The sequence below is a fragment of the Anabrus simplex genome, chromosome 14 (assembly GCF_040414725.1).
Source record: "Anabrus simplex isolate iqAnaSimp1 chromosome 14, ASM4041472v1, whole genome shotgun sequence".
In the NCBI taxonomy this organism is placed as follows: Eukaryota; Metazoa; Arthropoda; class Insecta; order Orthoptera; family Tettigoniidae; genus Anabrus; species Anabrus simplex.
The window spans coordinates 23,050,514-23,068,090 of NC_090278.1; the positions used below are offsets into that span (position 1 = coordinate 23,050,514).

General features: G+C 39.5%; 1 protein-coding gene across 1 annotated transcript in view; it reads left to right on the top strand.

Annotated features, from left to right (window-relative positions):
- The window catches only part of LOC136885771 (gastrula zinc finger protein XlCGF57.1-like), a 712,640-nt gene that overhangs the window by 549,233 nt on the left and 145,830 nt on the right, over positions 1–17,577 (top strand). The window lies entirely within an intron of this gene.

Genomic DNA, 17,577 nt, shown 5'->3' on the forward strand with positions numbered 1-17,577 from the left:
AGTTCACTGATCAGTACACCATGCAAGATGTTCACAGGCATTTTGGAAAGGAGGGAGTAACCAACTGTCGAGAGTAATTTGGATGAAGAACAGTGTGACTTCAGGTCACAGAGGTGCTGTCAGGACTAGATTTGCAGTAGGTTTCAAGGAACTGAAAACTGCTATGGGAAGAACAGTTTCGTAGCTCTAGAGAAGGCATGTGATAGAGTACCAAGAGAAAACATACTCGTACAATAAAAATACTTCATATACATAAAAGTTTTCTTTTATTTCTACATAATCATTTAGAATGTGATACATAAACATGTAAATTCAACTTTCAACATTGTAGTAATGGAAATCTATGTAGTCATACCCAAGTTAAGAAGCCCATGTAAATTATGTGCAGGCATGGGATCTTTTTCAGGGAGGGAGGGGGGGGGGAACATTAACAGTTTTCTTGAATATAACAACAAATATAACGTCAGAAACATTAAATTGTTTACAGAAATTTCTGGTTATACCAGATGCTAGATGACTGTCAGTAAGTTCAGTTATGAAATAATCTGTTATGATATTAAACAATTGAACATCAACCTTTTTAGAATTCCAGAGGGGGGGACAAGCCCCCCCTTGCCCCCCTTGTGGGTGCCCATGTGTACAGGCTAATAAATTGATGCCTTGTCAGGCTTTGAAACTAATAAGTGAAATAATTCTCTTAACCTTTAATAAAAGAACAATTTAACATATAAAAAGAAAACTAAGTATATGACTTTAGAGATAGTATGGTTTAAATATAGAATAAAACTTTATTAAAAGTTTGCAAGTGGTTTAGTCAACACTGCAGATCCAAAAATGACAATAACAGAAAAAAAGAAAAGAAACATGCGACCTGATACAGAACTAAAAATATATAGAATTAAAGCTTGTGATCCATCCAATTGACATTTTGTGTTCTTATGAGATTAAAAGCAGAATAAATTTCTGCTCAGAATGAATAAAATTATTGATGTTTACTTGAATTCACCTTCCTCCAGCAAAGCAGCAGACCATGTGGTCCATTTTTCATTGGACATCCAGTGGATGTTTTCCCAGTGGACACATGTTGTAGGATTTCTTTTGGAATCCTCTTCCTGTCCGTTCTTCCAATATGCCTTTCAATTTTGTCTCTGAGTCTCAATTTTTTGAAGGACAGGTCTAATTCTTAAAGGCATATTGTTACTTTTATTTAAAAATCAGATAAATTAATAAGTGTAAATAATTCATTTAGTTAGAAGTCTATTCAAACATTTCTTCAGGCCAATTACTTGGATTTGAAGCTACAATTCAATATTGACACTTTGTAGGCATAAGTTTCTTTTTATCTTTTAATTTATATTCTTGTTTCAGCCACACAACGTAGTTTTGGTTAAAATGGGTAACTATTCGAGTGTGAAATTTGGAAATCCACTGATTTATTCTACATTATTCAGAACAGAAGTGTTTATAAGAAAAAATATTTGTAATTATTGGTACAGGGGACATGGGATTTGTACAGCTGATGGAGGAGAGTGCCAGCTCGAAAATTTATTTAAATAATGGTTTAAAAGAAACAATCGCAATTTACTTTTGGACTGCCAAGTGCAGTTTCATATTCTGCAGATTTAAAATCAAGGTATTCATAACAGAGTTTACAACTCTGGAGCTGAGTTTCTTACATGCAACTGAATAAGCAGCTTTCAAATTACCTTGTACCAAAATTAGTGTGCATTTCAGGAGCCTGGCCCTTAACTTATAGAAATAAAAGGAGGATTTATACAAGAAAAGAATAAAAGAAAGACAGAAGAGGCATAATACAGAATGAGGGGATATAGAAAAGAATAGGTGTAAATAAACTGCAAGACAAAACTGACAGTGGTTTGGACACATGATGTGCATATAAAACAAGAGGATTCTAAAGAAAGCCTGAAGGAAATGATTACTGGAAAGACAAGTTGCTTTACATCACACCAACACAGGTAGATCTTATGGCAATGATGGGATAGGAAAGGGCTAGGAGTGGGAAGGAAGTGGTCATGGCCGTAATTAAGGTACAGCCTGGTGTGAAAATGGGAAACCTTCCTCAGGGCTCCCAACAGTGGGGTTCGAACCCCCTATCTCACAGCTGAGCACCACTAACTACATAGCCAACTTGCTCGGTCAGTGGAAAGAGAGCTAGAGAATGACATCATATAAGAAGGAGGGACAGCAGTGGAAAGAGGGACAGGCAGCAGAGTGACCAAAGAAGAATGGAGAAGAGATGGAATAAGGTGGAGGGCTTTGATACATTGGTCTACCTTTAGAACTGAGCTGAGTGTAGCTGCAAATGAGCAACTTGAGCTACAGCCATTCCTGAATTGAGTACTCGATTAAAAAACTTCAAGCAGCAACCAGAGGGAATTCAAGACTCTACAGAGTTGGTGAGCGACATTCACAAGAGGTTATATGGGTTGAAGGAGTGCTGGAATAAAACTTCAAATATCCTCTGATCAAGTTTGGATTTCAGGAAAGTGAGACAGATCCCTAATTTTTGTTTATCTGAAGTACATCTGCACATGGGAATGGGTGAAAATAAAACAAGCCATGTCTGCTGGTGGATGCAGCAGCCTATATTTACATCTCTCTCTCTCTCTCAACACAGTTCAGAGTAAAATATAGCTTCCAATAAAGTCACGGCTGGTAGTAAGGAAACTGCAGAGGTGTGAGTGGTGCTGAGTAATGACATTCAGAGCAGAAAAAGACCTAACAATTTTGAATGTAAATCTGGATGCTATGAAAAATGCTTATTCTACTGTCAATCACACTGCTATAGCACTTTCTGATTTAGTGCAGAAAGCAATGGCAAACACATTTACTCGTCAACCTGCCTGGTGATAGTTAAGAATCAAACCAGTCTCTGGGCTCATGATCCTACGAAATTAATGACATGAAACAAACTAATGTCAGAATTGTCTCGAAGAGATGAGAAATTTACTAGCTACTTTTTGTTACAAGGGCAATGGTGAGCTTTTCAGTATCAGTCAAAACAGCTCAACTGGAATTTTGAAATTAACATGTGGAACACTTAACTCACAAAACATAGAATATTTTATTTCTAGACTATGCTGGATATTTTAATTTAAATAATACCAAGATGAACACATTACGCTCAGTTCAGGGCTGCCATCCACTGATATCATTCAATATTTCTATGCTGAATTCGGAGATTAAATTTTTTCAAACAGGTGATACTTCTAATAATCACGGAGGGACTTTGCTGGAATGAAAGATGACAGGGAAAACCGGAGTACCCAGAGAAAAACCTGTCCCGCCCCCGCTTTGTCCAGCACAAATCTCACATGGAGTGGCCGGGATTTGAACCACGGTATCCAGCGGTGAGAGGCCGATGCGCTGCTGTCTGAGCCACAGAGGCTTCATGTAGAATATACTAAGTTAGGTAAATCCAAGGAAGCAACTGGGGAAACTAATCCCTACCAAACAAGAATTGGAGATATAAAAGGGAATATGAACAATAAAAAGTTGGGAGGGTTCAAAGTCCCTTTCCCCATTATGTGAAGCAGTAAAATAAAATAGCCTAAGTGACTGTAACTTAAGTTGACAATCTTTATTCTACTTCAGATTGTTCAAACTGCCCCTCACCATGTTCAATGCACCAGATACATCTCTTTAGGACTGATTTGTAACTATTATGACACAATTGTGTACTGCCATCCAATCTCTTGAATGATTGTTTAATTAGCTGATTCAAGTAACCCAAATCCTGTGGTTTCTCAGAATATACCATATGGAGAAGTCATAAGGGATGAGGTCACAAGAACGTGGAGGTCAATCTGTTGTACCACGATGACCAATCCATTCATCGAAATGTTGATCCAAGAACTCCCTCCCACAACACCAAAGTGAGGCAATGCTCGAAAACAACATTAAAAGACATACAGAAACACTGTTGCCAGTCAAAGTCACACTAAGCCAGTCCTACTATACATAAAAAAATTGCTCACTCATACCTGTCCTTAGAAGTTTGGGAAAAGCAACTTTGTACCCGCCCTGTATTATAGTTGGAAAACAGTGCACGTTAAACAACTGAATGAAAATGTTATGCCAACATGATGCAGTGACAGCATTTTGCATCTAACTAATAGTTTTAAGTGCATGGATAAAGCTTTCTGATTGCATGTTCAGTTAGTAGTTGAGTGCAATGATTAACAACAATATCGTCAAGTTCCATTTTCCACATTATTTTGAAGAACGTAGGCATATGAAATTCAACATATAAATTACTGTATCCTGAGTCTCTAACAAGTAATAACATTTAAAATATACCCTATATCTTAAATTCAGTACAGTACATAAATGATACATTATTTTTAAAACTTTAAAGATATTAGCATATATTTCCCAAGAGTTGTATTTTAGGGATATCTTCATTAGAAAATACTTGGGACAATCATGTATGAACAACCTGAAAGTTAGAATTAACTGTTCATAACAAACAATAATACAAGTGATACTAATTCAGCCCTTGTAGTGTGAGTATTGAAGAAACCAAACAATAAATCATGTACCGTACTTACATATTCTTTGTTCAAAAACTCACGTTTGAATAAGACTTTCCCAGTCTTGAAACAGTGATTATTCATGAGCAAATTGGAGCTTAGGGGTTAAGTCCAGCCAATAATAATAATAATAATAATAATAATAATAATACAGCCTCAGTTGCCACATGGAAGCATTTATAGCAGACACCATTGGCAACACCTGCATGGCAATTTAAATTCTGTGAAGGGAGTTCAATATCTAATGCAACACCTTTTTTTCTAAAAGCAGGTTACTTTTGTTGAGGATTCAAATAAACCATGCCATACCCCAATCCTTTTCCTACAATACCCTATTTTTCAACATAATCTCTGTCAGTGCTACAGCCTTATGCCACCATAATGTCAGGGCCTGTATGCCTGCATGGTACCACTTGACTGGTCAGTGTGTGAGCCAACGTTGTGTTGCATTAGTAACTTCCCCATAACCCATGTAGTGTTTCCTTCATTGGGCCAAACAGATGGAAGTCAGGTGTGACATCTGGGCTGTAGGGTGGATGAGGAAGAACAGTCCCCTAAAGATTTGTGAGCTTCTGTTGGATGCACAGACTTGTGTGAGATCTTACGTTGTCATGGAGAGGGAGAATTTCATTTGCATTTTTGTGGCTACAAATATGCTAAAGTTGTCTCTTCAGTTTTCTTAGAGTAGCACAATACACTTCAAAACTGACCGTTTCACCATGAGAGAGAACATCGAAAAGAATAACTCCTTCAGAGTACCAGAAGGCCATAGCCATGACTTTATCAGCTGAGGGTACTGGTTTTGAACTTTTTCTTTGTGGGAGAGTTGGTGTGGTGCCACACGATGGACTATTGGAATAATAATAGGAAGTTATTTATTAAATAGACCACCTAATCAATACAAAGTCTAGTCTTGGATGATTTACATAGATTTGTTAACTAATAGTGGTACATGTTTCGCCTTGTATGAAGGCATCATCAGCCACTGTCTTAACCTTAGATTGAAAACAAGTGTCTAATTAACATGTGATAATGAAATGAATTTTTAAAATCTTGAAGAGATTTGAAGTAAAATAACATTAAAAATAACAATGATGGTTTAAAAATACAATGTGAAGAGTTACAATAATAGAAATAAATAGAGAAATAATAGAGAAATAAAGAGACTAAGAAGGAGGTGCAGACTGGAAAGAAATAGAGTTAGAAATGGCTGTGGAAGTAAGGAGAAATTGAAGGAACTTACTAGAAAATTGAATCTAGCAAAGAAGGCAGCTAAGGATAACATGATGGCAAGCATAATTGGCAGTCATACAAATTTTAGTGAAAAATGGAAGGGTATGTATAGGTATTTTAAGGCAGAAACAGGTTCCAAGAAGGTCATTCCAGGAATAATTAATGAACAAGGGGAGTGTGTATGTGAGGATCTTCAAAAGGCAGAAGTATTCAGTCAGCAGTATGTAAAGATTGTTGGTTACAAGGATAATGTTGAGATAGAGGAAGAGACTAAAGCCAAAGAAGTAATAAAATTTACGTATGATAACAATGACATTTACAATAAGATACAAAAGTTGAAAACTAGAAAAGCGGCTGGAATTGATCAGATTTCTGGGGATATACTAAAGACAATGGGTTGGGATATAGTACCATATCTGAAGTACTTATTTGATTATTGTTTGGCCGAAGGAGCTATACCAGATGAATGGAGAGTTGCTATAGTAGCCCCTGTGTATAAAGGAAAGGGTGATAGACATAAAGCTGAAAATTACAGGCCAGTAAGTTTGACATGCATTGTATGTAAGCTTTGGGAAGGCATTCTTTCTGATTATATTAGACATGTTTGCGAAATTAATAACTGGTTCGATAGAAGGCAATTCGGTTTTAGGAAAGGTTATTCCACTGAAGCTCAATTTGTAGGATTCCAGCAAGATATAGCAGATATCTTGGATTCTGGAGGTCAAATGGACTGTATCGCGATTGACATGTCTAAAGCATTTGATAGGGTGAATCATGGGAGACTACTGGCAAAAATGAGTGCAATTGGACTAGACAAAAGAGTGACTGAATGGGTTGCTATATTTCTAGAAAATAGATCTCAGAGAGTTAGAGTAGGTGAAGCTTTGTCTGACCCTGTAATAGTTGAGAGGGGAGTTCCTCAGGGCAGTGTTATCGGACCTTTATGTTTTCTTATATATATATAAATGATATGAGTAAAGGAGTGGAATCGGAGGTAAGGCTTTTTGCGGATGATGTTATTCTCTATAGAGTGATAAATAAGTTACAAGATTGTGAACAACTGCAACGTGACCTCGAAAATATTGTGAGATGGACAGCAGGCAATGGTATGTTGATAAACGGGGCTAAAAGTCAGGTTGTGAGTTTTACAAATAGGAAAAGTCCTCTCAGTTTTAATTACTGCGTTGATGGGGTGAAAGTTCCTTTTGGGGATCATTGTAAGTATCTAGGTGTTAATATAAGGAAAGATCTTCACTGGGGTAATCACACAAATGGGATTGTAAATAAAGGGTAACGATCTCTGCACATGGTTATGAGGGTGTTTAGGGGTTGTAGTAAGGATGTAAAGGAGAGTGCATATAAGTCTCTGGTAAGACCCCAAGTAGAGTATGGTTCCAGTGTATGGGACCCTCACCATGATTACCTGATTCAAGAACTGGAAAAAATCCAACGAAAAGCAGCTCGATTTGTTCTGGGTGATTTCCGACAAAAGAGTAGCGTTACAAAAATGTTGCAATGTTTGGGTTGGGAAGAATTGAGAGAAAGAAGAAGAGCTGCTCGACTAAGTGGTATGTTCCGAGCTGTCAGCGGAGAGATGGCGTGGAATGACATTAGTAGACGAATAGGTTTGAATGGCGTCTATAAAAGTAGGAAAGATCACAATATGAAGATAAAGTTGGAATTCAAGAGGACAAACTGGGGCAGATATTCATTTATAGGAAGGGGAGTTACGGATTGGAATAACTTACCAAGGGAGATGTTCAATAAATTTCCAATTTCTTTGAAATCATTTCGGAAAAGGCTAGGAAAGCAACAGATAGGGAATCTGCCACCTGGGCGACTGCCCTAAATGCAGATCAGTATTGAATGATTGATTGAAGTATTAACAAAATTAACATTAGGAGGCTGCTATAATAAGTACAATGGATAAAACAACAGACTGTTATACATCAAGTAGTAAGATTGCTATAAAAATAAAGTTGACTGTCTGGCGGTTACAATTAGACGATGGCGAAAAGTCGTATATATTCAAAATAAAGAAGAGAGAATAAAAGTCGAAGGTTGGTCGAGAGATCCTAAATGTGTTCTACAACTTCACCATATGCCTCTGACTTTCGTCTTTTATCTTCAAGATTATAATAAACTCCGGACTGTTCCATTTTTACAATAGAGCTAGTGATCTGTTGAATCTCAAGTTAAACGACGTTCAGGGTAAGGAGGCTAGTGCTCTTGTTGAACACCTTTCTAAAATGTCCAATAAGGTCAGTCAATTATTATCTGGATCTGCTATTCCCAAAACCGACCAGCCCAAGGTGGTAAATACCGTAAATGAGGGAAGAAAGTGGGAAATTCGTAGGAGTCCAACAAATATCTGCCCCATTAGATACCGAGTCTGGACGTCGTACATCTATTCGTCCATTTGTTTTTAATAATGCACACTCTGAAACAGCTTCTCCGCCCCTTAGGCCGTTACCTACTATGTCACCCGGGTTCAGTAGTTTGCCTCACCCTTTAGCGATGTTGCTTAGGGGTATTTCTAAGTTCTCCGTTAGCTCCACTGGTGATGTAATTTCATTTCTAAGATTTTTAGTCGAGTTTCAGGATCATGCTCTTGTGTTTTTCGCTTTCCCCGTGTCATATTCTTCAAATTATTTACCCCTACTCCATATGTGTCCTCTCGGACAAGATCGTTAGAACAATTGCTGAGCAATCAACTATTGAAGATTTTCATGTACACCTTCTGGCAAACTTGATTCCCGCTCGGGCTAGGTCATCTCTAATTCAAAAGTATTATTACCGTGTACAGCGACTGGGTGAAAATCTTGCCGACTTCATCCAAGACATTAAATTCTACACCAGGGTATTTGGCCCTTCATTTCCCTGAAGATCAAATTGTACAGGCAATTGTGGAAAGCATTTCACCACCAGACAGGTCATACTTGTATTTTGCGTCGCGTCCACAAACCTTTGCTGAATTAAGAGGCTATGGCTGTTTCAGCCAAAGGCGTTAGATATGCCGACACCTTACGTGTCGCGAAGGAGCCCCCTCCATCCTCGAGTAATTTTCGGCCTCCTCCTCGCCGAACTTTAACAACCCGCAAATGTTATGCTTATAGGTCGGCCGATCATCTCCGAAAGAAGTGTCCTTTGGTTAAATCTAGCGGGACAAGGAATGGAGCAGGGTCATCCCAAGGCTGTTTTAAATGCGGCTCGTTTTCCCATATAGCCAAGAATTGCCCTAATACTAATAGCACCCACTCCTGCTCAACTTCTGGTGCAACTTCCACCAATAATCAAAAGTGACTAGTGGCTTCGGCTGAGTTGGCAAATTCATATTTTCAAGGCTCAGCCCCAAGTAAACCATCCGAAATCTCAGGCTCGGAACATGGTACAAAGTCTTCCAACCCCAAATTTGAATTCCCTAAAGAATATCTTAGGATTGCGGCGGATTCCCCCGCACCTGTACCATTTCTCAAAATTGAATTAAATAATGAACCTGTTATTGTTCTATTAGATTCTGGGAGTGTTTGTTCCATTATTTCGGCTGAATGGTACTCTAAATTAAAGTCTGTCTGTAAGTTTTCTGATTATTGTTCGTCTTCGGTTCAATGCATTTCGGCTAACCTTTCTTCATTAGAAATTTTAGGTTTCCTATATACCAAAATTCGCATTTCGACATTCGCTTGGAAAGTAAAATTGTTTGTGGCTAAACACTTGTCTTGCCCCATTATATTAGGAGCTGATTTCATGTCTCACACCGTTCTTGTGCTCGACATCCAGAGCAAGTCGTGCACTTTCAAATTTGCTAGTAATTGTAAAATCCCCTTATTGAAATGTAATTCTGTGTCATGTTCATCTGTTTCGCATACCCAGGATGAGATGTTAGACCTTAGACATCTACCTGAGGAGCAGGCTGATAGTATTCGTAAGTTGTGTCAGTCGTTTCCAGATGTTTTCTCCGATACTCTTGGTGTTACTGACCTTATCGAATACAAGATTGAAGTTACGGATTCGATTCCAGTTCGATTCATACCCTATAGGTTATCTCCACCTAAAATGAAGGCTTTGAAGGAGATGATAGATCAGATGCTGAAAGATGGTATTATTCGACCCTCTAAGTCCGCGTATTCGTCGCCTATCTTCCTTTTGCCGAAACCTCAAGGTGGCTTCAGGCCTGTGATTGACTATAGGGTTTTAAACCGGAAGGTGGTGTTACAATCTGTGCCCCTTCCTGACTTTCAGTTTTTTTTCATGGTTTCGAAAAGCTAAGTTCTTCACCATCTTGCACCTTAATCAGGCGTATAACCAAATCCCTCTAGCTGAAGAATCCAAACAGCTTACAGCTTTTGCCACGGATTGGAACTTGTATGAGTACAACCGCGTGCCTTTCGGGCTCCCCACGGGAGAAGCTATGCTTACGAGACTGCTAGATAGCGTCTTCTCCGACATCAAATTCGAGTATTTATACCATTATCTTGATGATGTCGTCGTATTTTCTGAGACATTTGAAGAATATCTAGATCATCCGAAAGAGGTCCTTAATCGCCTTCGTAAGGCAGGGTTAACTGTGAAGCTATCTAACGTCGCTTTCGCTAAGCCTTCCATGTCATTTCTAGGGCATATCGTGTCGCCCGGTGGTGTCGCAGTGGATCATTCTAGAACGCAGGCCATCCGTGATTTCAAACCTCCCAAGGACATCAAAGGTATTGCCAGATTCATTCGCATGGTGAACTTCTTCAGGAGATTTATTCCTAACTTCGCTAACAGAGCGGCGCCCTTGAACTTACTTCGTAGGAAAGGCGTCAAATTTGAGTGGGGGCCTTCTCAACAAACCGCTTTCGAAGACCTCAAATTAGCGCTTTGTAACGCCTCTGTCCTGGGTATGCCTTATTTCTCGAAGAAATTCATCCTCCAAACCGACACGTCGTCGTCGGCGGTGGCTGCAGTCCTTCTTCAAGAGACTGAACTAGAGAGACGACCAATCGCCTATGCACCTTGGACATTATGGGCTCAAGAAGCCAATTATTCCATCTATGAACTTGAGGGTTTGGCTGTCTTATTTGCGCTAGAGAAGTTCCGCCTCTATCTGGAACATGTCAAGTTCGATTTCGAAACAGACAACCAAGCCTTAAGTTGGGTCTTAGCTAGGCCTCGTCGTACCGGTCGTATAGCCCGTTGGGCCATCAGAACTTTTGCCTTCCAATTCGATTTTAGGCATATTAGAGGGTCTGAAAATGTGGCGGACGGACTAAGCCGTATGTATTCAAACGATGTAGAGGCCTCTGAACAGGAAGACTGGTCTTCTCTTCCCGAGTCCATACCTCCTGGTGTAAATGCCATTCTAACTGATGTTCCCATGTTGTTTAGGGATATTGAAAAATATCAACGTGAAGATCCGACGCTGGCCCCTATAATGGAAACCCTTTCTTCTGGGGAACATGTTGTCCCTTATGTGTTGAGGAATGGGGTTTTATGTTGCCCGTCGAGGCATGATAGAAGATGAAAGTTGTGGTTCCAGTTTTTCTTTTACCTATGACCTTCAAGTATTACCATGAGACCCCAATAGGGGGCATTTAGGCATCTTCAAAACCCGAGAAAAGATCCGAGAGAGGTTCATTTGGAAAGGTATGGACGGTGAAATTCGTGAATTGGTAAAAGCCTGTAAATCATGTTTGCTTAGTAAACCTACCATGTCCACTAAGCTAAGTCTATTGTCTTCTCATCAAGCGTCGCGCCCCATGGAACGTCTCTATATCGACTACGTAGGACCCTTCCCCCAATCAAAGGGGAATGCCAATAAATTCATCCTTGTGTGTGTAGATGGTTTCACAAGATTTTCCTGGCTATTTCCGACTAAGCTGGCTACCGCTCGGTCCACAATTACTTGTTTAAATTCCATCTTTGCTTCTTTTGGTCCGTGTCAATATATTGTTTCTTATAATGGTAAAGCCTTTACCTCCAATCTCTTCCGTAAATTCTGTTTTGATCTATCCATCTCACATGTAACAACATCAGCTTATTATCCTCAACCATCTCTGGCTAAGTTTGTACCCAACACGCCGCTCTCTAACCTTTGGTCTCAGTGATATTCTACCTGAGACAACAGATCCCGATAATATTAGAGATCTATGGAAGAAGGCTAAGGCCAATCTTAAAATTTCTCATGAAAAGGTTAGGGGAAGATATGATCGTGGACGGAGGCCCACCAATTTAAAGGTAGGAGATCTTGTCATGATGAAGAACTTTGTTCCCACGGGCAAGCTTGCCCCCAGATTTCATGGGCCGTGCATCATTTTACATTTCCTTACTCTGGTTACGTTGTTGGTGAGCAATCCAGCCACAGAGAGGATATTTAGAGTTCACCTATCGCAGGTAAAACCTGTGTAATATCCTGGTTAACTTAGTCATTAACATCTTTGTAAGAGCTTAGTGGGTTATATTTTTGTTTTATTTCAAGGCCTTCTGCCCTTGGTTTAATTTCACTGTGATTATGCATAAAATTGTAAGATCTTTCCCTCCGGTTATTCTGCTGTCCTTTCCCGTGCGGCCATTACCAAGCTCCCGTCTCCTGCTAAACCATACCGGTGGCAAACAAAAAAAATATTTCACGCCGCTGGCCCCTCTGCCTCTCCAACAAAGATCATACCCTAAAATAAAAGTCACCAACAAATTCTGCCGCCGAGATCTGACTGTTTCAGTGCCCCGCAGCCGTTCATCGCAGTACAGCAGCCGAAGTGGGGAAGGGCCCACTCCACTTCCGTGATGTCTTCCTGTGTACAGTGCGCCGGAGTCCATCTCCCGGCAAAGGTTAATGTGCGGCGCACCAACCGCCAGCTTATCTGGGGACTGTAAATAAACTTCGCATCTGCGGCGTTCTTCACCATGACTACCCCTCTCATAGTAGCGGGAGAGAGGTATCTCAGGGTACTTGAGGGGTCCGGGGGACCTCGACTGCATATCGGCAGCGGCGGCTGGTCTTGCCGTCATGATTATCATTATGTAGTTGGCATTCTACGGCAACAAAGACACTCTAAATCTGGAGTTTAACCAGTTATCCATTAAAAAAGACTTTGAAATTTTTCTTTTTGGCAAAATTCTTCTACCAACCTTGGAAATTCTTAATGTTTCATCCATATTCTCCCACAAATCTATTTGCAAGGAAGCAGAAATTTTCTTCAATTGATGAGTAAGTTTTGTTAAAAACTTCTTCTGTGTCACCCCGTGGAAGGACATTGGGGGGGGGAGGACTGTACCGGCTGGTACATCCCTACGCCGCAGTTTAAATCTTGCGCCAATGAATCCTCCTCTACAGGAGAAACTCTGAACTATAAAAACTGGATCTACTTAAACTTTTGCTCTGAAGATGTCACTGTGTTAATTTCGACGTGTTTTTGTTCACAATTTATCAAGAAGTTTGGACATTGTCTCATAGATGTCTCCACAAAAATCTATGATCATGCACCCTGGTGCCAAGTGAGAGAACTTTGTTGAAGAAGTTTTGTGTTCATAAGTTTTGCATTTACTAAATTTCGTTCATTCATTGTTTCGGTTGGCAATATTTAGCTTTCTTTCCGCCAGTTTCGAATTTAACCAACCAGAATTTCTGTAATTAATTTTCAGCCAATCACAGGTTTCTTCTTCGATTTTGAGTGTATATTTTGTATGGTCCAATAAAATTAAGGGGGTGTGGCTGTTTTATTCATGAAAGGTCTCGAACTTTCCCCGAGGGTATAAAAACTGCTGATTTTCACGTCTCCTGGCCATTTCATCAACATCTAGCTTAGTGTGTGGACGTGTAGCAGGAGATGGGTAGCACCTCTTTCATCAGGCAGCAGCTCTTCAATAAGGTAATGGCCATTTAACATCTTTATTCCTTGCTAGCTCAGCAGTTTAACCCTCTGGGAAGGTCCGAAACCTTTTACAAATGTAACCTATCTTTCCAAAATGTAAATTCTGCCGGCTTATGTAAAAATTAAATCTGTAACTGTAATTCGGGGATAGAGAGTGCTTTACCCTCTCGAGCTCCCTTTCATTTTGTCTTGAGTTAACTATATTTTGGTAACTTTTTTTACTCTTCCCTAATGTGTTAACTTCATTCATTATACGAGACACCTCCATAGCTTGGGAATAGCCCGTTTCATCGGCCTAGTACCTCTTAGGTTATGAGACGTTTCATGTAGGAGTGCAAGTTCACGTCTCCATTCATTTTGCATTTTGGCCATTAACTTAACCTGTTATTTTTCTTTTAAGGCCCAGTAGGTTGGGTACAATATACCCCTGTTTCTTTGTAAGTGTGCCTTATGGGCAGTTAATGGTAAAGTCTGTTGTGGCCTATGACAGGCTCAGAAAATTGAGAGCGGGTCAGATCTTTTATATGTGGTAAAAGTGCCTCTAGGAGGCCTGATATGGTTCGTGGAGCAAAGGCTCCTTGAATGAAGGGGTTTTCTGCCCCTTGGACAAAAATGTGCCTTTGTAAATATGTGTTTTGAGCTATGAGCTCAAGGAAATTGTAAAACGAGGGGCGTAAGGCCCAGAATTGTTCTGAATCTTGGCTTTCCTAGTCATGCACCTGATTGTTGATTTTGTTGACTTCTTGTTAAATTTTCAAATTCTATGTGAAAATTGTTAAGTTTTGCCATTTTCAAAAATACAACCTTTGTTAAAATTTTAATTCATTTCTTGGCTTGTACTTAGACCCATTCCGGCCTGCACCTTCTTTCACCTCTGCATTCCACGGGTACCCCCGTAACACAAACAATTCGATTTGATTTGATTATTTATCATCAACAGAGTTATTGATTCTCCAATTACAGATGATATAATACGTTCAAATAATAACAATATTAACAGAACTTACTACTACCACTAATTATAACTAAGCAATGTATAATATATACATATTTACAAAACACATAAGAAAAAGAATTACATGAAAACAGAAAAATGTTTATACATTTGAAATGACCGAAGGAAGTATAACTTTCAGTTACTAAATGGGCAGAACGAGATACAAGGAACACTCTGTCTATGAAGCATCCATAAGATGTCTGCGAATTTCACTAGCTGACGAGTGAAATATATCCACTACCCTGCTAATTTCGTTCAGGGATCTTAGGGCCTGCATAAACCAAGAGCTCCTGTGCCATTCCATTCTGCACCTGGGTAAAAGAAAGGTGACAGCCTGTCGGGTATTGAGGGAGGGAACATGAATTGGTAGCAACTGGAGTAAATTGGGACAGTCAAGGAAATTACCGACACATTTGTGTATGAAACGTGCGTTGACATACCTGCGCCTAGTCCTAAGTGACTGAATACACATTTGTACAAAACAAATCATAATCTGTCGATGATAGCTTGATACCCAAACACTTTTTACTGATCCATTTTGTGAATCTGATCTGTACTCGCTCTAAGGCACAAGTCCTAAGGGCGTTCTGCCCCACCCTAGTGCATTAAATATGAAAGCGTTTTCCTGTATAGCACCCCAGTTTGATCATCATAACCTTCTCTTTAATCTAGATTTTCTGTCCTTCACACAACAAGAATTCCCGGATTTACAATATACTTATTTCAGTGAAACATCCTCTCCTTGTTACAACAGAGGAACAACAGTTACACTTAACATAATCTTAAAATTGTTGCTGGGTTCTGTGGTTCAAATCCTCGTCACTCCACGTGAGATTTGTGCTGGACAAAGAGGATGTGGGAAAGGTTTTTCTCTGGGTACTCTGATTTTCCCTGTTATCTTTCATTCCAGTGACACTCTCCAATATAATTTCATTTCATCTGTCAGTCATTAATCAATGCCACAGTGTGTGACAGGCTTTGGCAACCAGCACAATTCCTATCCTCACCACTAGATTGGGCTTCATTCATTCCATTTCTACCAGGCGAGTTGACCATATGGTTAGAACGTGCAGCTGTGTTCTTGCATATGGGAAATAGTGGGTTCAAATCTGTCAGCAGCCCTGAAGATGTTTTCCTGTGGTTTCCCATTTTCACACCATGCAAATGCTGGGGCTGTACCTTAATTAAGGCTACAGCAGCTACCTTCCAACACCTAGCCCTTTCCTATCCCACCATCACCATAAGACCTATCTGTGTCGATGCGACGTTAAGCCACTAGCAAAAAAAGTATTCCATTCCTGACCCCGTCAAATGACTGGAAACAGGCTGTAGATTTTTTTATCATAACACTAACACAGGTGTGTTATAGTGTTATAATTAGTGTTCTCAACAGACTGACAAACCTTAAAGTTACATTAACTAAGTCAACACTAAAAAATATGGCTTCCTTCTTAACAGTTACACTGTTGATGGAGTAGCCGTGATGTGTTGAAGAATTTGGCAATTACATAAATATCTGTTTCATTGTTATAATGACCTCTCGACAGAGCGAACAGTTTCCTAGCACCAACCAACTAGCATTTGTTCTGTTATACATAGTGGCTTGTAGCAGATGTAGTCAACCAACAGAAGGTGCAATTTTATTAATTTATTTATATTAATTAATTAATTTTGGAAAATAATTATTTGTAAATAGTATTAATAGCACAATAGAGAAAAAAATAGTCAACCCCTCAAGAACGTACCTAATACTGGGTAGCATCACCACTGGCCTGGATTCAATGAGAAAGTGACTCCACCAGTCAGTGGTGAATGCAGTCACCTATCAGCACATCCTGCAATTCCAACAGGGTAAAGACAATCTGATTCCTGCATTACAGTCATGGCCCCAAATGATCTCCAGAATTCTGATAGGTAGACAATTGGTTGACTACTTTGAAATCATTTATGAAAAGACTAGGTAAACAATTGATAGGGAATCTGCCACATAGGCAAAACCATAAATGCAGATCAATGATTCTTGGTTGATTGACTGATTGACTTTGTGGGCCTGACCAGGTGGTACACAGCACCTCATGGACAAAGATATTGTCATTAAGACAGGATATGTCATTTCATAAGACAGGAATGTCCAAAGCATAGTCAGCATCACGTTAATAAACAGTTATCAAGAATGTCCAGATATAAATTATGGTTCATTTTCAGTCACCTAATGAGCAGACCTATGTTGTGGTAAGAAAAATAATCATCAACCACTTAAACAACAGACTCCATACACTATGGATGTCTGTGCATCTCATAAGGACTGCTTAGATAACACATTTCCAGACTGTTATAGTCTGATGTCAATGTTCTTAAGCAGAATGAAAATGTGCAGCTTTGTGCGACACTGATAGCAGTGGATTCTTTCTTGGTATGTGCCTCTAGATGTCATTACATACATGAGTTGATTTTTAATAGTGACAAATATTTTTTATTTAGATGCATGGCATACCTACAATGTTAGGTATTTTACAGGCCTTCAAAGTAATCACCACTTTTGTGTAGCACTTGTTCCTAGTGATACGGAAGCCATTGAGAGTGCCTGATCTCTGGAGGTTGCAGATGGAGTTGTTGGGTGGCCTGTAGAATATCATCCATTGTGCGAAAACAAACCCCTCGAAGTGGTGTTCATTTTAGGGATAAGTGTCAAAGAACTTTCCAGCACCAGAGGATGAACAACTCAGCTACAGCTCCTGCAACATGCGGCCTTGCATTGTCATACACAATGATGGGTGGGTTATTCAGGAGAGGTGTTGTTTTCTTCTTAGATCTGATACCACTATTGTTTGCAAAAATGCACAGTATTACTCCATATTTATGGTATGTCCTTGGAGAACAGTATGCTTTTTGATAACACCATCACATTTTTAGGCAGTGATCAGCATGGCCTTCATATTTGTTG